Raw genomic sequence first — 14,610 nt, 5'->3', positions numbered from 1 at the left:
CCAACTCTCACGAGAAAGGAAGCTAGTTAAGGTAGAGACAGACAGTACAGAAGAGAGTACAGAACAGGAAGACAGTAGAGTTTGTGGAGAACAGTGCAGTAGACTTGGGAGGGAGAGTGGAGCAGCACAGAGAGGGAGGAGGAGGCAGTTTCACTGGGACAGTTGTACAGAGGCAGGTTGGAGAGAGAGAGAGAGAGAGAGAGAGAGAGAGAGAGAGAGGGGGGGGGGGGGAGGAGCTGGAAAATGAGGAGTCAGAAGATTAGAAACAGATTTACAGAGATAGTTTGAGGCCAAATAGAGGAATTCAGTTAGAAGTCTGGAGAAGCCAGATTGAATCAGTTACCTTGGAGGGGAGTTTGAACCAGAACAGCTGAGTTGAACCAGCCAGCCAGAGTTCAGTAAGTATCAGAGGCTGAAAACATTCTAGGTCTAGATTAGATTGTATGTATGCTAGCAACTTCCAGGACTTGGCCCAGGTTAGCAGACTGAGGCAGGAAGCCTCAGAGACAACAATTACAACAAGTGAATAAAAGGTACTTTTACACAGGAGGAAACAGAAATTGAGACCCTGTGTTACAGGGTCATTCGTTTTGTTCATTTTAAAATTTTTCTTGTTCTGCTTTTGAGACAGAATCTGGATACATGAGTTTGGCTGAGCTTGACTTTCTTATGCTCCTGCCTCAGCCTCTGGGTGGCCGGCGTTTCTGATACATTTCATAATGCACAACTTAGTTTGGTATTTGTTAGTTGTTTTGGTGTTTTGATTTTTGTTTTGTTTTTTTGGTTTTTGTTTTTGTTTTTTGGGTTTTTTTTTTTTGAGACAAGGTTTCTCTGTGAAGCCCTGGCTGTCCTGGAAATCACTTTGTAGACCAGCCTCACCTCAAACTCACAGAGGTCCACCTGCCTCTGCCTCCTGAGTGCTGAGATTAAAGGTGTGAGCCACCACTTAGTGTGCTATTTGATCATAGGCTTGTGTTTTGAGACAGTGTCTCTCATTAGGTAAATGCTTAACAGGAGGGTATGCTGAGTGTTTAGTGAGCCCCCAAACTCTGCTCATCCCCACCTCACCAGAATAAAAAGAGGACGGACAACAGTGCTAGTTTCTCTAATTTGGAGATCACAGTCAGGTGTTTACTCTTGGGCAGCAAGTAGTTTACTTAATCAGCCATCTTCCTAAGCTCCTCCTCAGCTGCTAAAAGAAGCTACCATATTTATTCCCTTTGTTGTTGTGGCCCATTGTGAGATATATGCATTATTAAGTCCTGACCTCTAAACCAGTAGTTCAAAAGCTGTGTGGGACTCAACCCCTCTTGGGGGTAGAATGACCCTTTCCCAGGGTAGTCTAAGACCACTGGAAAACACAGATAGTTACATTACAATTCATAAAAGTAGCAAAATTACAGTTACCAAGTAACAATAAAAATAATTTTATGGTTGGGGGTCACAACAGCATGAGGAACTGTGTTAACGGGCCACATCGTTAGGAAGGTTAAGAACCACTGGTTTAGGCCTTCAGCTAAGAGCACAAACATCCCTTCATTTCTGGGCCTCAGTGAGGACTGAGTAGGGGCTGCATGTGGTCAAGTCTAGAAACAGGCTTCACAGTGGGCCTGTTTCCAACCTTTGCATCACTGACTCTAGGCTCCACCTCTCCCCTTCCTGGATGAAGAAGAAAGGGTGGGTTGTGTGGGATGCACTGTTTTTGGGGGGAAAGTGCTGCCCCCTGGGCTGAGCTGGACTCCTGATCTACCTCAGCAGATCAGAGCAGCCCAGAGATAAGAATAGCTGCAGTGTTGGACACTCACAGGGCCAGCCATGGAATAGGACCGGCCCACCCTTCCCAGGACACGGAAGAGGAGCAGCTGGGCACTGTCATTTGGCTCCCGAGAGAATCTCAGGAGGGATGGATGGACTGAGGGAACCTCCATGAATGGGGGGGGGGGGGTCTGGAAGGCTTTCTCTTCCAAGAGCCCTGTGGTTCCTGAGACAGAGTCACATCCACTTTCCTGTTCTCTCTGACTTTATTCAGAAATTCCAGGGCTGAATCTAGATCCCGCTGGGCTCTAGAAGACCTTGACAGAAACAAGAATGCCCATTACGGTCAGGATTAGTAATGAACAGACAGTAGGTGTGAGAAGCAGGAAATGATACTGATTAGATGGACCCAGGGTATTCACAGGCGAAGGAACAGAGAGTCACCGGGAAGTGAAATCTGCCATTTTTCCAGCCTATGGTTCTTCTGATAGCTAGATGTGAGCAAGGATGAGAATTTTAGGTCCTGTTGGCTGTGGATAATTTTATTCCCTCTCTTCCATCACTGAAATAAGACTATGAAAGAGAGTCCAGGCAACGAGTACAGAAGTGGGAGTCTGAACTGGAGCCAGAGGAGGAGGAGCAGCAGGGGCTGGTGATGTGCAGGGGCAGGGCGAGGAGGTGAAGCAGCGCCAGGAGGGGGAGCACGGCCAGAGGAGGAGGAGGAGGAGCAGCAGGGGCTGGTGATGTGCAGGGGCAGGGCGAGGAGGTGAAGCAGCGCCAGGAGGGGGAGCATGGCCAGAGGAGGAGGAGGACCAGCAGCAAGAGGTAGACATGTAGAGAGAGAAACAGCAGGAGGAGGGAGAGGAGGAGGAGGAAGAAGAAGAGGAGGGGGAGGAGGAGCAAGAGGTAGACATGTACAGAGAGAGAAACAGAGGAGGAGGAGGAAGAGGAGGAAGAAGAGCAAAATGGAGGAAGAGCAGGAGCAGCAGCAGGAGGAGGAGCAGCAGCAGGAGGAGGAGCAGCAGCAGGAGGAGGAGCAGCAGCAGGAGCAGGAGCAGCAGCAGGAGGAGGAGCAGCAGCAGGAGCAGGAGCAGCAGGAAGAGGAGGGACAGGGGGAGGCACAGGAGGACCTGGGCAAGGCCCCACTTTGGGAATTGAAAACTCCACTTTGGGTGGAATCAGCCCCTCCATGATACCTAGGACTCAGCCCTTGAAGGCAAAGCTGGGCACTGCACACCACTCCTCTCCCTACTTTCACTGGGTCAAGCCTGTGGCTGAGTCTCTGGTTTGTACAGAGAACTTGGCTGGAGTCCATTTCTTCTTTGAGCACCTTTTGACCCTGTGATAGCAAATTAAAAGTTGTGCAGAGCTATGGACCCTGGCTTACACTGTCCTTTCCTCCCCTAACCTCTCATGCTTCTTCATCCCCCTGAATGTTATGGGAAGGGGCATCCTGCTCTCACCCTGGAGCGTTCCATGGACAGTCATGTTGGCTGACACTCTGGCTTCTCTTTAGATCTCCTGGAGGATAGTGTCTGTCCAGAATGTTCACCAAACTAACACCACTCCAGTGAGAAGGGCTAAGGGCCCCCACATCTGACTGAGTGGCAAGACACTTTCCCAGAGTCCTTAGGCAATATGGTCTGCTACATTCAGACCGTCAGTGTCTGAAGGGTCAAGAGTCTCAGTGTGGGCATGGGAGAAAAGCAGGTTTCTCCCACTTTGGTGATTTCTATCAACTTGGCCTAGATATAGGAGAATCAACAACCCTAAGGTGCTATGAGTTCTAAGAGGATAGTGATCAAGGGGGACACAGAGTGCAATGCATTGGGGAGAATTTACTGAGGGAAGTATAATCTTGGATAGCTATAGAGCCAGCTGGATTCCTGCAGTCTGGATGAGGAAGAAGGTTGTATACAAAGGTGATGTTATCAGTTTTTCTCACCACTGGTGTGAAGGGGTGGAGGGTGTTGGCACATAAGGCCACACTCCTCCTTGAGGAGCAATAGGCAGTTGTATGGTTGCTGAGGGAGGGGGAGGCAAGTTCCTCAACAAAGTACTTACTGATAAGTTGCCCTTGCTCAAGTAAATAACTCCCGACCTATGCTGATACAGGCAGCCCTAAGTAATGCAGTGGGAGAAAGGGACATACAGGACAGGAACTAGGCCACGGACTTGTTCAGAAGACAAGAGGTTAGGTGGAGGGGGAAGGGAATAATAGGGAGGAGGTGTGTGTGTGTGTGTGTGTGTGTGTGTGTGTGTGTGTGTGTGTGTAAAATTATACAAAAATAGATTTTTAAAAAGTAACCTTATCCTAATGGGAAGTTACCTTGTCCACATTAAATTGGTGTCAAAGAGTCAAATCCACCTCTGAACACAGGGGACTAAAGAGGAATCAGAAGCCATGTATGGGTGTAGTCTGGATGACTGTGTACTGTTGACCAGGTACCACCATGACAAGAACGGAGGCCTCAGACCCATGGGAACTGGCAAAGCTTTTCTCTACATGGGTCAGGCTCAGAATTGGCAAAGCCTTCTTCCTCTGGCCCAAATTCAGGTGTTTGTGGATGATTGACCAGTGTGTAAATACTAGCAACTGCAGCTTCTGCCTTCCAGAGGTTTCCAGCTGAGACAGCTGCCTTCAGACAGGACTAGCCAGCCCCTCCCCTTTGCTGTTCAAGATGAAGGAGCTGAGGCTGCAGGGGAGGGAGCTGACCCTCAGTGCTCGCACAAGCCATCAGAGGCCAGCTTTTCTGTACATGTGTCTGTGTGTCTGTCCTTTCTCCACTCCCTCACCTCCACTACTCAGGATGTGATGGTTTGCATATGCTTGGTCCAGGGAGTGGCACCCTTAGAAGGTATGGCCTTGTTGGAGGAAGTGTGTCACTGTGGGAGTGGGTTTGGAGATCCTCATCCTAGTTGCCTGAAGATGCTCAGTCTGTTCCTGGCTTCCTTTGGGTGAAGATGTAGAACTCAGCTCCTTCTGCACCAGGCCTGCCTGGATGCTGGGATGCTGCCATCTTCCTACACTAATGATAATGGACTGAACCTCTGGACCTGTAAGCCAGCCCCAATTAAACGTTGTCCTTTATAAAACTTACATCGATCATAGAATCTGTTCACAGCAGTAAGACCCTAAGACAGAAGTTGGTACTAGGAGTGAGGTATTGCTGTGATAGGCCTGATCATGCTTTTGTTTGGAAGAATGTGGATTTTGGGAATTTGGATTTGGAAAGCGGTGGAATGGAATTTAATGGGCTATCTTAGTAGGAATGCAGAAGTCTTTGTTACTGAAAGTGATTCGAATTGTGTGGGCTTAGCCCAAGAGGTTTCAGAGGAGAAGAATTTTAGTTTTGCTGTAAAGACTGCTTTTGTGGTATTTTGGTGAAGAATGTGGCTGGTTTTTGCCCTTGTCTGAAGAGTCTGCCTGAAGCTAAGGTGAAAAGACTGAGATCAATTCTATTACCAAAGGAAGTCTCAGAAACACCCATCATAGACTTTGTTCTTTGGTTAAGGCTTATGAAGAGCATTTTAATGAAAAAGGGGAGTTGAAAAAGGAAAAATACAAAATATATGATTCGAGTATTAAAAGAAGTGAAATGGAGCTGAATCCTGAGTTTAAGGATATTAAATTGAATTAAGGGAGTAATGACCTTGGGGCAAGATCCCACCCAGCTAAGTTAGCTGCAGGCAACTTAGTACAAACCTTTAATCCCAGGAGACAGGGACATAGATCTCTAAATCCAAGGTCAATCTACAGAGAAAGATCCAGGACAGACAAACTTAGGCAGTGAAGGAGTTAGAAAAGAGGAAGCTAGTGATAATGTAACAGATCAAGGGGGCCATGTTCCAACTCCTGCAAGAAGCAGAACTCAGCAGCTTCAGCCACGTGTCTCTGGCTTTCTATTCAAGAGGAGAAAGAGACTACTGGGACAATTGGTGCTGGGTAGCTGGAGCTAAGGAACAGATCAGCATCACTGAGGTGAAATCTTCTGGAAAGTGTTTTCTGAGAGCACTAAGAAACTGTGTTCCAGAGTTAGCCAACGTTGTACCTAATGCTGCAGCTGCACTTGGTAATGTGTAAGAATCACCCAGGTGGTACTGGTTTTGAAGACATGAAGGGTTCATAAATAACAACCGAGGCACTGTGTGAGGCCATGGAGGGGTATTGGTGAAGGTACACCCTCAGTTGCAATTGATGTCCCAGTATTGAAGGGGTCATGCAAAGGAGTTGAGGCTTGGCACCAGGAAGAGAACCTGTGAGCGGCTACTGGTGAAGCCTAGTTGCAGCGGAAGACCCCAGTGTATTGGAGATGCCAGTACCATGGGGTGAGCACCAAGAACAGCTGAGGCAGTGGAGTGGATCAACCAGAGTGCAACAGAGGACAGAGCTGGAGAAGTGAAGGCAGCCCTTTGGAGGATTATTTGTGGACCAAAGACATTGAAAGAAGCTGCCTTGGAGATCCAAAGATGTTAAATATGCCAGAGCTATGGGCTGTCTGCTGAGGAAAGCTGCTAACAGGGAGTGGAACCAGCTCAGGAGAAAGAAGGTTGTTGAACTCAACAGAGATGAAAAAGAAGACTGCTTTGACATCAGACATGGAGATGGCAGAGTTTGGAGTTTGCCCAGCTGGTTACCTATCTTAATTTGGGGACTACAGTTAACTAATTGGATGAATCTCAGAAGCAATCACACTAAAATCAGGGACTAGACAAGGCTGACCACTCTCTCCCTACTTATTCAATATAGTACTTGAAGTCCTAGCCAGAGCAACCAGACAACAAAAGGAGGTCAAGTGTATACAAATTGGAAAGGAAGTGAAAAGCTCTCAGGGAGAACTTTCCCTCGGGATGGAGACCCTCTAACTCCAAAGACCAGACCGAGACACCACAGGATGCAATCAGCAAGAGGATTTGGTTTATTGTCGGGATACACAGGCACAGGCACCTGCGGGCGCTTCAGTCACTCGGGGGACTGGCGCGCCCCACGGAACCAAGGATGGGCTTTTATAGGATTTTGGGGAGCAGAAGCAAGCATACAGAAGCAGATGCATGGTTACAGGGATATAATTGGTGGATTCTAATATGGCAAGGGTTTAGCCCGGGGGCAAGTTTCCTAGCTACCTTCCAGAAACATAACGGCTGACTCGGCCCCCCAAGGGTTCAGCCCGGGGGCAAGTTTCTTAGCTACCTTCTTGGAACATAACGACTGACTCGGCCCCCCACCAGGGTGTGGGACCTCTCCTGGGGCTTTTTTTCATTGTCAGGTGCTCAACCGAAGTCGTCCTGTTGCCAAGCCTTCAACCAAACATATCTTGCTTGGCAGCCGCTGTGTACTCAGTGTTCTAACCTTTCTCTGAACCAGTCATCTTAAATATAGCCTTGCAAAATGGCGTTACTGCTGCTAAGCTGGGGTCTTTCATTCCCCCATTTTTTTTTTGTTAACTTTGAGTGAAATCTTTCACTCGACTTGGTCAAGAAATTTCTGTCTGGTGGGGGCTTATTTCCCCACTGACTCTAGGCCACAAAAGGGCTAGGAGGAGCCACGTAGGAGTTTTAACTTTAAGGGGTTTGGAGTGCGCTGAACTCTCCATGTCTGGGGTGTAGTGTTGTGATTAGTCAATTCCTCAGACTGGACTGCCTTGACGTGTGGTGCGTGGATCTAAGCCGAGACTCCGTCTACCTTTAGGGCGGTCGGGGTAGTCAGGAGGACGGTGTAGGGTCCTTTCCACCGTGGCTCGAGATTCTTGGTCTGGTGTCTGTGCACCCACACGGTGTCTCCAATCTGGAACGGGTGTGGCACCACCGGATGCTCAAGCTTGTCCTGGTAAGCAGCGGCCAAAGGTCTCCAGACGTCTCTCTGCACAATCTGTAGGGCCTGTAAATGGGCCCTCAGAGAAGGGCTGTCAGCAAAATCAGCAATGTTTGAATCAAAGAAATGGACAAATGGGGGTGGTGCTCCATACATTATTTCAAAAGGAGTTAGACCATGGGGGCCCGGGGTATTCCGGGCCCGATATAGAACTAGGGGAAGGAGGGCCACCCAATCCTTTGAGCCAGTTGCAAGCGTAAGTTTGGATAAAGTCTCCTTAATTGTTCTATTTATGTGTTCTACCTGACCTGAACTCTGGGGTCTATAGGCACAATGTAATTTCCAATCAATCCCCAGCAATTTGGCCACCAACTGACTTACTTGGGAGACGAAAGCGGGCCCGTTGTCCGACCCCAACGCTTGAGGCATGTCATACCTGGGAAAGATTTCCTCGAGGAGCTTCTTGGTGACCATTTTTGTAGTCTCATGCTTCGTGGGGAAGGCTTTGACCCATCCTGAGAAGGTGTCTATAAACACTAGGAGATACTTGTATCCATATATACCTGGTTTAATTTCAGTAAAATCAATTTCCCAATGGATGTCGGGACGGTGTCCCCTAGGACGAACTCCTTGTCCAATCATGGTCCTTCCCAGGTTAACCTGAGCACACGCTTTGTAACTCTCAGTCACCTTTTGTATCGCTTTGTCCCAATTAAAAAAAAAACACAGATTTATCTCTTCTCGATCTAGTAAGGTTTTTATCTTCTTATGTAAAAAGGAGATCAATTCAAAAGTCCTTTGTAGACCCACTGTTTTAGTTGAGGGTGGTAGATGGCCCCCATTTTTTTAGGAGCTCTATGTCCTCATGGGCATAAACCCAACTGGTTTGTCCCACTGGTGGGGGCGTGGGTTGGTCTGGGCTATTTAAGGGCAAGATTTGTTTGCTCATGGCCGCTTTTCGCGCCGTGGCATCGGCCAGCCGGTTTCTTCGTGCCTCTGGGTTGTGCCCTTTCTGGTGTCCTGGACAATGTACTCAGTCTTTTGGGCAAGAATAGGGCTTCTAAGAGGGCCAGAATTTTAGCCATATCTTTACCCTCAGATGTGAGCAGCCCCCGCCTCCGGTAGATCTCCCCGTGGATGTGTGCCGTGGCAAAGGCATAACGGCTGTCTGTATATATATTTAGCCTCTTACCTTTTGTCATCTTGAACGCCTGAGTCAAGGCGATGAGTTCAGCCCGTTGTGCGGAGGTACCAGCAGGCAGGGCTTTCGCCCAAATCACTTTGTCCTCCGTAGTGACCGCAGCTCCAGCCTTTCGCTCTCCCTCTGCCAAGAAGCTGTTGTCATCCGTGTACCATGTGTGGTCAGCATTCTGAAGAGGCTGGTCCGATAGGTCCGGCCTGGTTCCATGTACTTCTGCGAGGATTTGTAGGCAGTCATGCTGTTTTGCCTCCTCTGGTAGAGGAAGCAAGGTGGCAGGATTGAGGGTGACTACGGGCCCAAACTGAACCCGTTCTGCATCCAGTAACAAGGCTTGGTGTGAGAATTAGAGAGCCAGCGGTCTGGGGGCTGCTTTACCAAGGCCTCCACTGCGTGGGGTGTTAGGATGGTGAGTGGCTGTCCCAAAGTCAATTTTCCAGTGTCCTTGATCAGGACAGCAATAGCAGCCACCATCCTTAGGCACGGTGGCCAGCCGGAGGCCACAGGGTCCAATTTCTTAGACAGGTAGGCCACAGGGCGTTTCCAGGGTCCCAACCTTTGTGTTAGGACCCCTTTAGCATACCCCTGTTTCTCATCGATGAACAAACAGTTCAAAAGGTTTGCAGGAGTATGAGGGTGGGATGTTGAACCCTAAAGTCAGGAGCAAATTGTAAGGGTTTGGAACAGTCAGATGAATATCTTCTATCCTCTTGTTGACCTTTCTCAAGTCTTGTACTGGCCTATAATCTCCAGTGCCACGTTTCTTACAGGCAGAAGAGGCGTATTCCAAGGCGACCGGCAGGGGATTAGGATGCCTTGATCTAGAAGCCTCGTAATGTGAGGCCTTATACCTTGATAAGCTTCATGTGACAGGGGGTATTGTTTTATGGAGACTGGAGTTGTAATTAAGGGGGGCTGTTGGAGCGCCAACCCCATCCCACCAGTCTCTGCCCAAGCCAGTGTCCTATCCCGGTTCATAGGGTTAGAACTTGAAGGGGAGTTCCGTGGGGGCCAGTTATTTGGGCCCCTCCTTCCTCAAAATGAATTTGTGCTTTTAGTTTGGTGAGCAGATCACGGCCCAGCAGAGGGTACAGGCAGTCTGGAACATGTAAGAAGGAATGGGTCACCTTACCAGTAGCCAGCTGAACCCGGCGGTCCGTAGTCCATCGGTATTGTTTCTCACCAGTAGCTCTTTGTACCCAGGCCGTCCGGTCGCTGAGTTGTCCTGAAGCTTGGGTGAGGACTGAATGCTGGGCTCCTGTGTCTACCAGGAAAGTAACCGGCTGCCCCCCAACTTTAAGCGTTACCCTGGGCTCAGGGGGGGGCTCCTGGCCCTGACCTCCCTAATCTTTATCTAGAGCCAAGAGGGAGGTTCGTGGTCGAGGCTTTCGGGGTCCGCCAGGCTTCTTGGGGCACTCTCTGGCCCAGTGCCCTTTCTCTTTGTGATAGGCACATTGATCTTTATCCAGCTTCAGCCCCTTTCGAGCTCCCCCCTATCTCCCTTCCTTTCTTGGCTCTGAACTACGGCGGCCAAGATTCGACTCAATTCTCTCTCTTATTAAAAATCTTTTCAGCTTCTTTAAGTAAATCCTGTAATGTATAGCCCTGCAAATTTTCTAACCTCTGTAACTTAGTCCTGATATCTGGAGCAGCCTGCCAGATGAAGGACATAGAGACACTCGTCATTTGTCCTGGGTCATCTGGGTCATAGGGAGTGTACATACGGTAGGCCTCCTTAAGTCTCTCTAGAAAGGCGGAGGGAGTTTCCCCTGCTTCTTGTAATACCTGTTTTACCTGAGCCAAATTAGTAGGGCGTCGTATAGCCCCTCGGAGACCCGCTAGAAGCAACTGGCGATAAAGGCGTAGGTGTCCCTTACCTTCAGCTGTATTAAAATCCCAGTTTGGTCCTCAGGCAGCTGGGTGGGACGCCCATCATCTCCCAGAACATGCTTTCTGGCCTCTAGGAACACTCCTTGTTTTTTTTTCTGAGGTTAAGAGGGCCTGTAAGAGCTGTTGGCAGTCATCCCAAGTAGGCTGGTGGGTAAGTAAAACAGATTCTATTAGGTCGGTGAGTGCCACCGGATCTTTGGAGAAAGAAGGGTTGTGTTGTTTCCAATTGTAAATGTCAGCTGCTGAAAACGGCCAGTATTGGGTCTGGCCACCAGTTCCCTGTCTAAGTGGGAAAGCCTGGGAGGTTGAATCTGGCATCACCTCGCGCTTATTGCGCAATCTCCCTGCGACAGGGGAGAAACCCTTATCAGACTGTGGCCCGGCAACTGATCTGGCCGGCGGCTCTGCCTCCTCCGTTTCAGCCGGGCCTGTCAGAGAGAAGATCTATGAGAGGGGAGTTTGGGTCTGCCGGGAGGACAGGTTTCTTAGAAGGCTCTGATTTCACAAAGGTAGAGAGAGGAAGACATGGCCGGCGGACCGGGCGGGGCCGAGGGGACAGGCTGGGGGTTGAGGGGAGGCCAATTCGGGTCCACGAAGGGTTCCGCCTGGGGGGGGGGGGTTAAGGCGAGACTCTCTCAAGTGATAATATAAGAAACCTGGTCAGGATGTCCGTGGACGACCCAATCTTTAACCTGTAAAATAATGATCTTATTAAATGTGTCATTCACTGGCCATCCCGCTCCGAAAGTGGGCCACTCGGATGTGCAGAGAGTCTGCCATTTTCCTTTTTTTTTTTTTAACCTCGACGGACTGGTTGTGTGCCCGGTCGTGGACGTCTTTCTAATGATCAAGAGTGAGACTTAGGGGCGTTGTTAGGGACTGTCCCATGTTAGTTCTAAGGAAGATTAGAACACAGAGAAAACAAACAACACCAACAGTCAAACAAACAACAGACAGGCGTGCTGCACGGCTTTGGTACCAAACTGAAAGCAAAAAGTCAGATGGAGGTGGCAAAGGTCCGGGGCCCTCTGAAAGCCAAAAATACAGACAGAGTGCCGTTAGTCCGGATCTTTCTCCTCTCCCAGATTGGGCCCCGAAAAGTCGGGCCCCAACACCCTTGGAACGTCTTCCAGGGCTGCGGGGCGAGAAGTCCGAGCTCGTCAGCTCCTTCTTCGTCCCGCCCAAATTCCAAACAACCTGGCTGAGCGCTCACAGAACAGACCTGGCTGAGCGCTCACAGAACCTGGCTGAGCGCTCACAGAACAGACCTGGCTGAGCGCTCACAGAACAGACCTGGCTGAGCGCTCACAGAACAGACAGAATAAGGCAGAACGAGACAAAATCAGACAGACAGACAGACGCCGGCCGGCTTACCTCCCAGTGGGTGGTCGGTGGTCCCTGGGTGGAGGATCTCCTTTCCCGGCCAACGCACCAAATGAAAAGCTCTCAGGGAGAACTTTCCCTCGGGATGGAGACCCTCTAACTCCAAAGACCAGACCGAGACACCACAGGATGCAATCAGCAAGAGGATTTGGTTTATTGTCGGGATACACAGGCACAGGCACCTGCGGGTGCTTCAGTCACTCGGGGGACTGGCGCGTCCCACGGAACCAAGGATGGGCTTTTATAGGATTTTGGGGAGCAGAAGCAAGCATACAGAAGCAGATGCATGGTTACAGGGATATAATTGGTGGATTCTAATATGGCAAGGGTTTAGCCCGGGGGCAAGTTTCCTAGCTACCTTCCAGAAACATAACGGCTGACTCGGCCCCCCAAGGGTTCAGCCCGGGGGCAAGTTTCTTAGCTACCTTCTTGGAACATAACGACTGACTCGGCCCCCCACCAGGGTGTGGGACCTCTCCTGGGGCTTTTTTTCATTGTCAGGTGCTCAACCGAAGTCGTCCTGTTGCCAAGCCTTCAACCAAACATATCTTGCTTGGCAGCCGCTGTGTACTCAGTGTTCTAACCTTTCTCTGAACCAGTCATCTTAAATATAGCCTTGCAAAATGGCGTTACTGCTGCTAAGCTGGGGTCTTTCAGAAGAAGTCAAAGTATCACTATTTGCAGATGATATGACAGTATGCTTAAGTGACGCCAAAATTCCACCAGAGAACTAGTAAGCCTGATAAACAACTTCAGCAAAGTGACTGGGTATAAAATTAACTCAAACAAATCAGTTGCCTTCCTCTACTCAAAGGATAAACAGGCTGAGAAATAAATTAGGGAAATGACACCCTTCACAATAGTCCAAAATAACATAAAATACCTCGGTGTGACTCTAACCAAGCAAGTGAAAGATCTGTATGACAAGAACTTCAAGTCTCTGAAGAAAAAAATTGAAGAAGATCTCAGAAGATGGGAAGAACTCCCATGCTCATGGATTGGCAGGATTAATATAGTAAAAATGGACATTTTGCCAAAAGCAATCTACAGATTCAATGCAATCCCCATCAAAATGCCAACTCAATTCTTCATAGAGTTAGAAAGAGCAATTTGCAAATTCATTTGGAATAACAAAAAACCCAGCGTAGTGAAAACTATCCTCAACAATAAAAGAACTTCTGGGGGAATCACCATTCCTGACCGCAAGCAGTATTACAGAGCAATAGAGATAAAAAACTGCATGGTATTGGTACAGAGACAGGCAGGTAGACCAATGGAATAGAATTGAAGACCTAGAAATGAACCCACACACCTATGGTCACTTGATCTTTGACAAAGGAGCCAAAACCACCCAATGGAGAAAAGACAGTATTTTCAACAAATGGTGCTGGTTCAACTGAAGGTCAACATGTAGAAGAATGCAGATCGATCCATGCTTATCACCCTGTACAAAGCTTAAGTCCAAGTGGGTCAAGGACCTCCACATCAAACCAGACACACTCAAACTAATAGAAGAAAAAGTAGGGAAGTATCTCTATCACATGGGGAAATTTTCCTGAATAAAACACCAATGGCTTATGCTCTTGTATGATGATGTCATTACACAGGTAAAGTCAGGTACAAGATAGAACAAGGCCTGTCATTGGATGAGAATGATGGGAGGAAGAAAAGTTTTAGGGAAGAGGAGGAGACTGGAACCGTGAGAGGCAGCCAAGAGAACTTGGGGGCAGATGTTAAGATTTCTCACTGCACATTTACAGGTTGTTATGAATATTCTTAAGGGATGGGTGTCTACAGGGCTTTGTATGTCTAGGTGGACAATTATATCTTATCAGTTGGATCAGAGATTATTGTGTTGTGTTGTGTTTTCTTTCATGCGGTGATTTGAGTTCAAGAGAGTATGTGGTGGCTGGAGACATTAGGGCACCACGGAATTGGGATGTATACTTCTGGCATGGTGGCAACCTGCTTTGGGAATAAGATGGGTAGAGAGATTGTTATCAAGCTCAGGGAGAAGCCATTGAATATGATATAGATACAGCCAAGCAGGTGAGAGGCTTCGCTGACTACGATGAAGATATCTACCAGATATCTTGGGTAACAACGGTGCCAGATTTAGTGCAAGATAAAAATACAGCATTATTTATTATAATTTTAGAGCAACATGCTCTAAGATAAAGAATTGACAAATGAGACCTCATAAAACTTCAAAGCTTCTGTAAGGCAAAAGACACTGTTATTAGGACAAAACAGCAACCAACATATTGGGAAAAGATCTTTACCAATCCTACATCTGATAGAGGGTTAATATCCAAAATATACAAAGAACTCAAGAAGTTAGACTCCAGAGAGCCAAATAACCCTATTAAAAATCTGGAGCACTGAGCTAAACAAAGAATTCTCAGCTGAGAATGTATGAGAAGTACCTAAAGAAATGCTCAACATCCTTAGTCATCAGGGGAATGCAAATCAATACACCCCTGAGATTCTACCTCACACCAGTCAGAATGGCTAAGATCAAAAACTCAGGTGACAACAGATGCTGGCAAGGATGTGGAGAAAGAGGAACACT

Source organism: Rattus norvegicus, chromosome 7, assembly GCF_036323735.1.
Source record: "Rattus norvegicus strain BN/NHsdMcwi chromosome 7, GRCr8, whole genome shotgun sequence".
In the NCBI taxonomy this organism is placed as follows: Eukaryota; Metazoa; Chordata; class Mammalia; order Rodentia; family Muridae; genus Rattus; species Rattus norvegicus.
Note: the sequence above shows the minus strand (reverse complement) of the source record.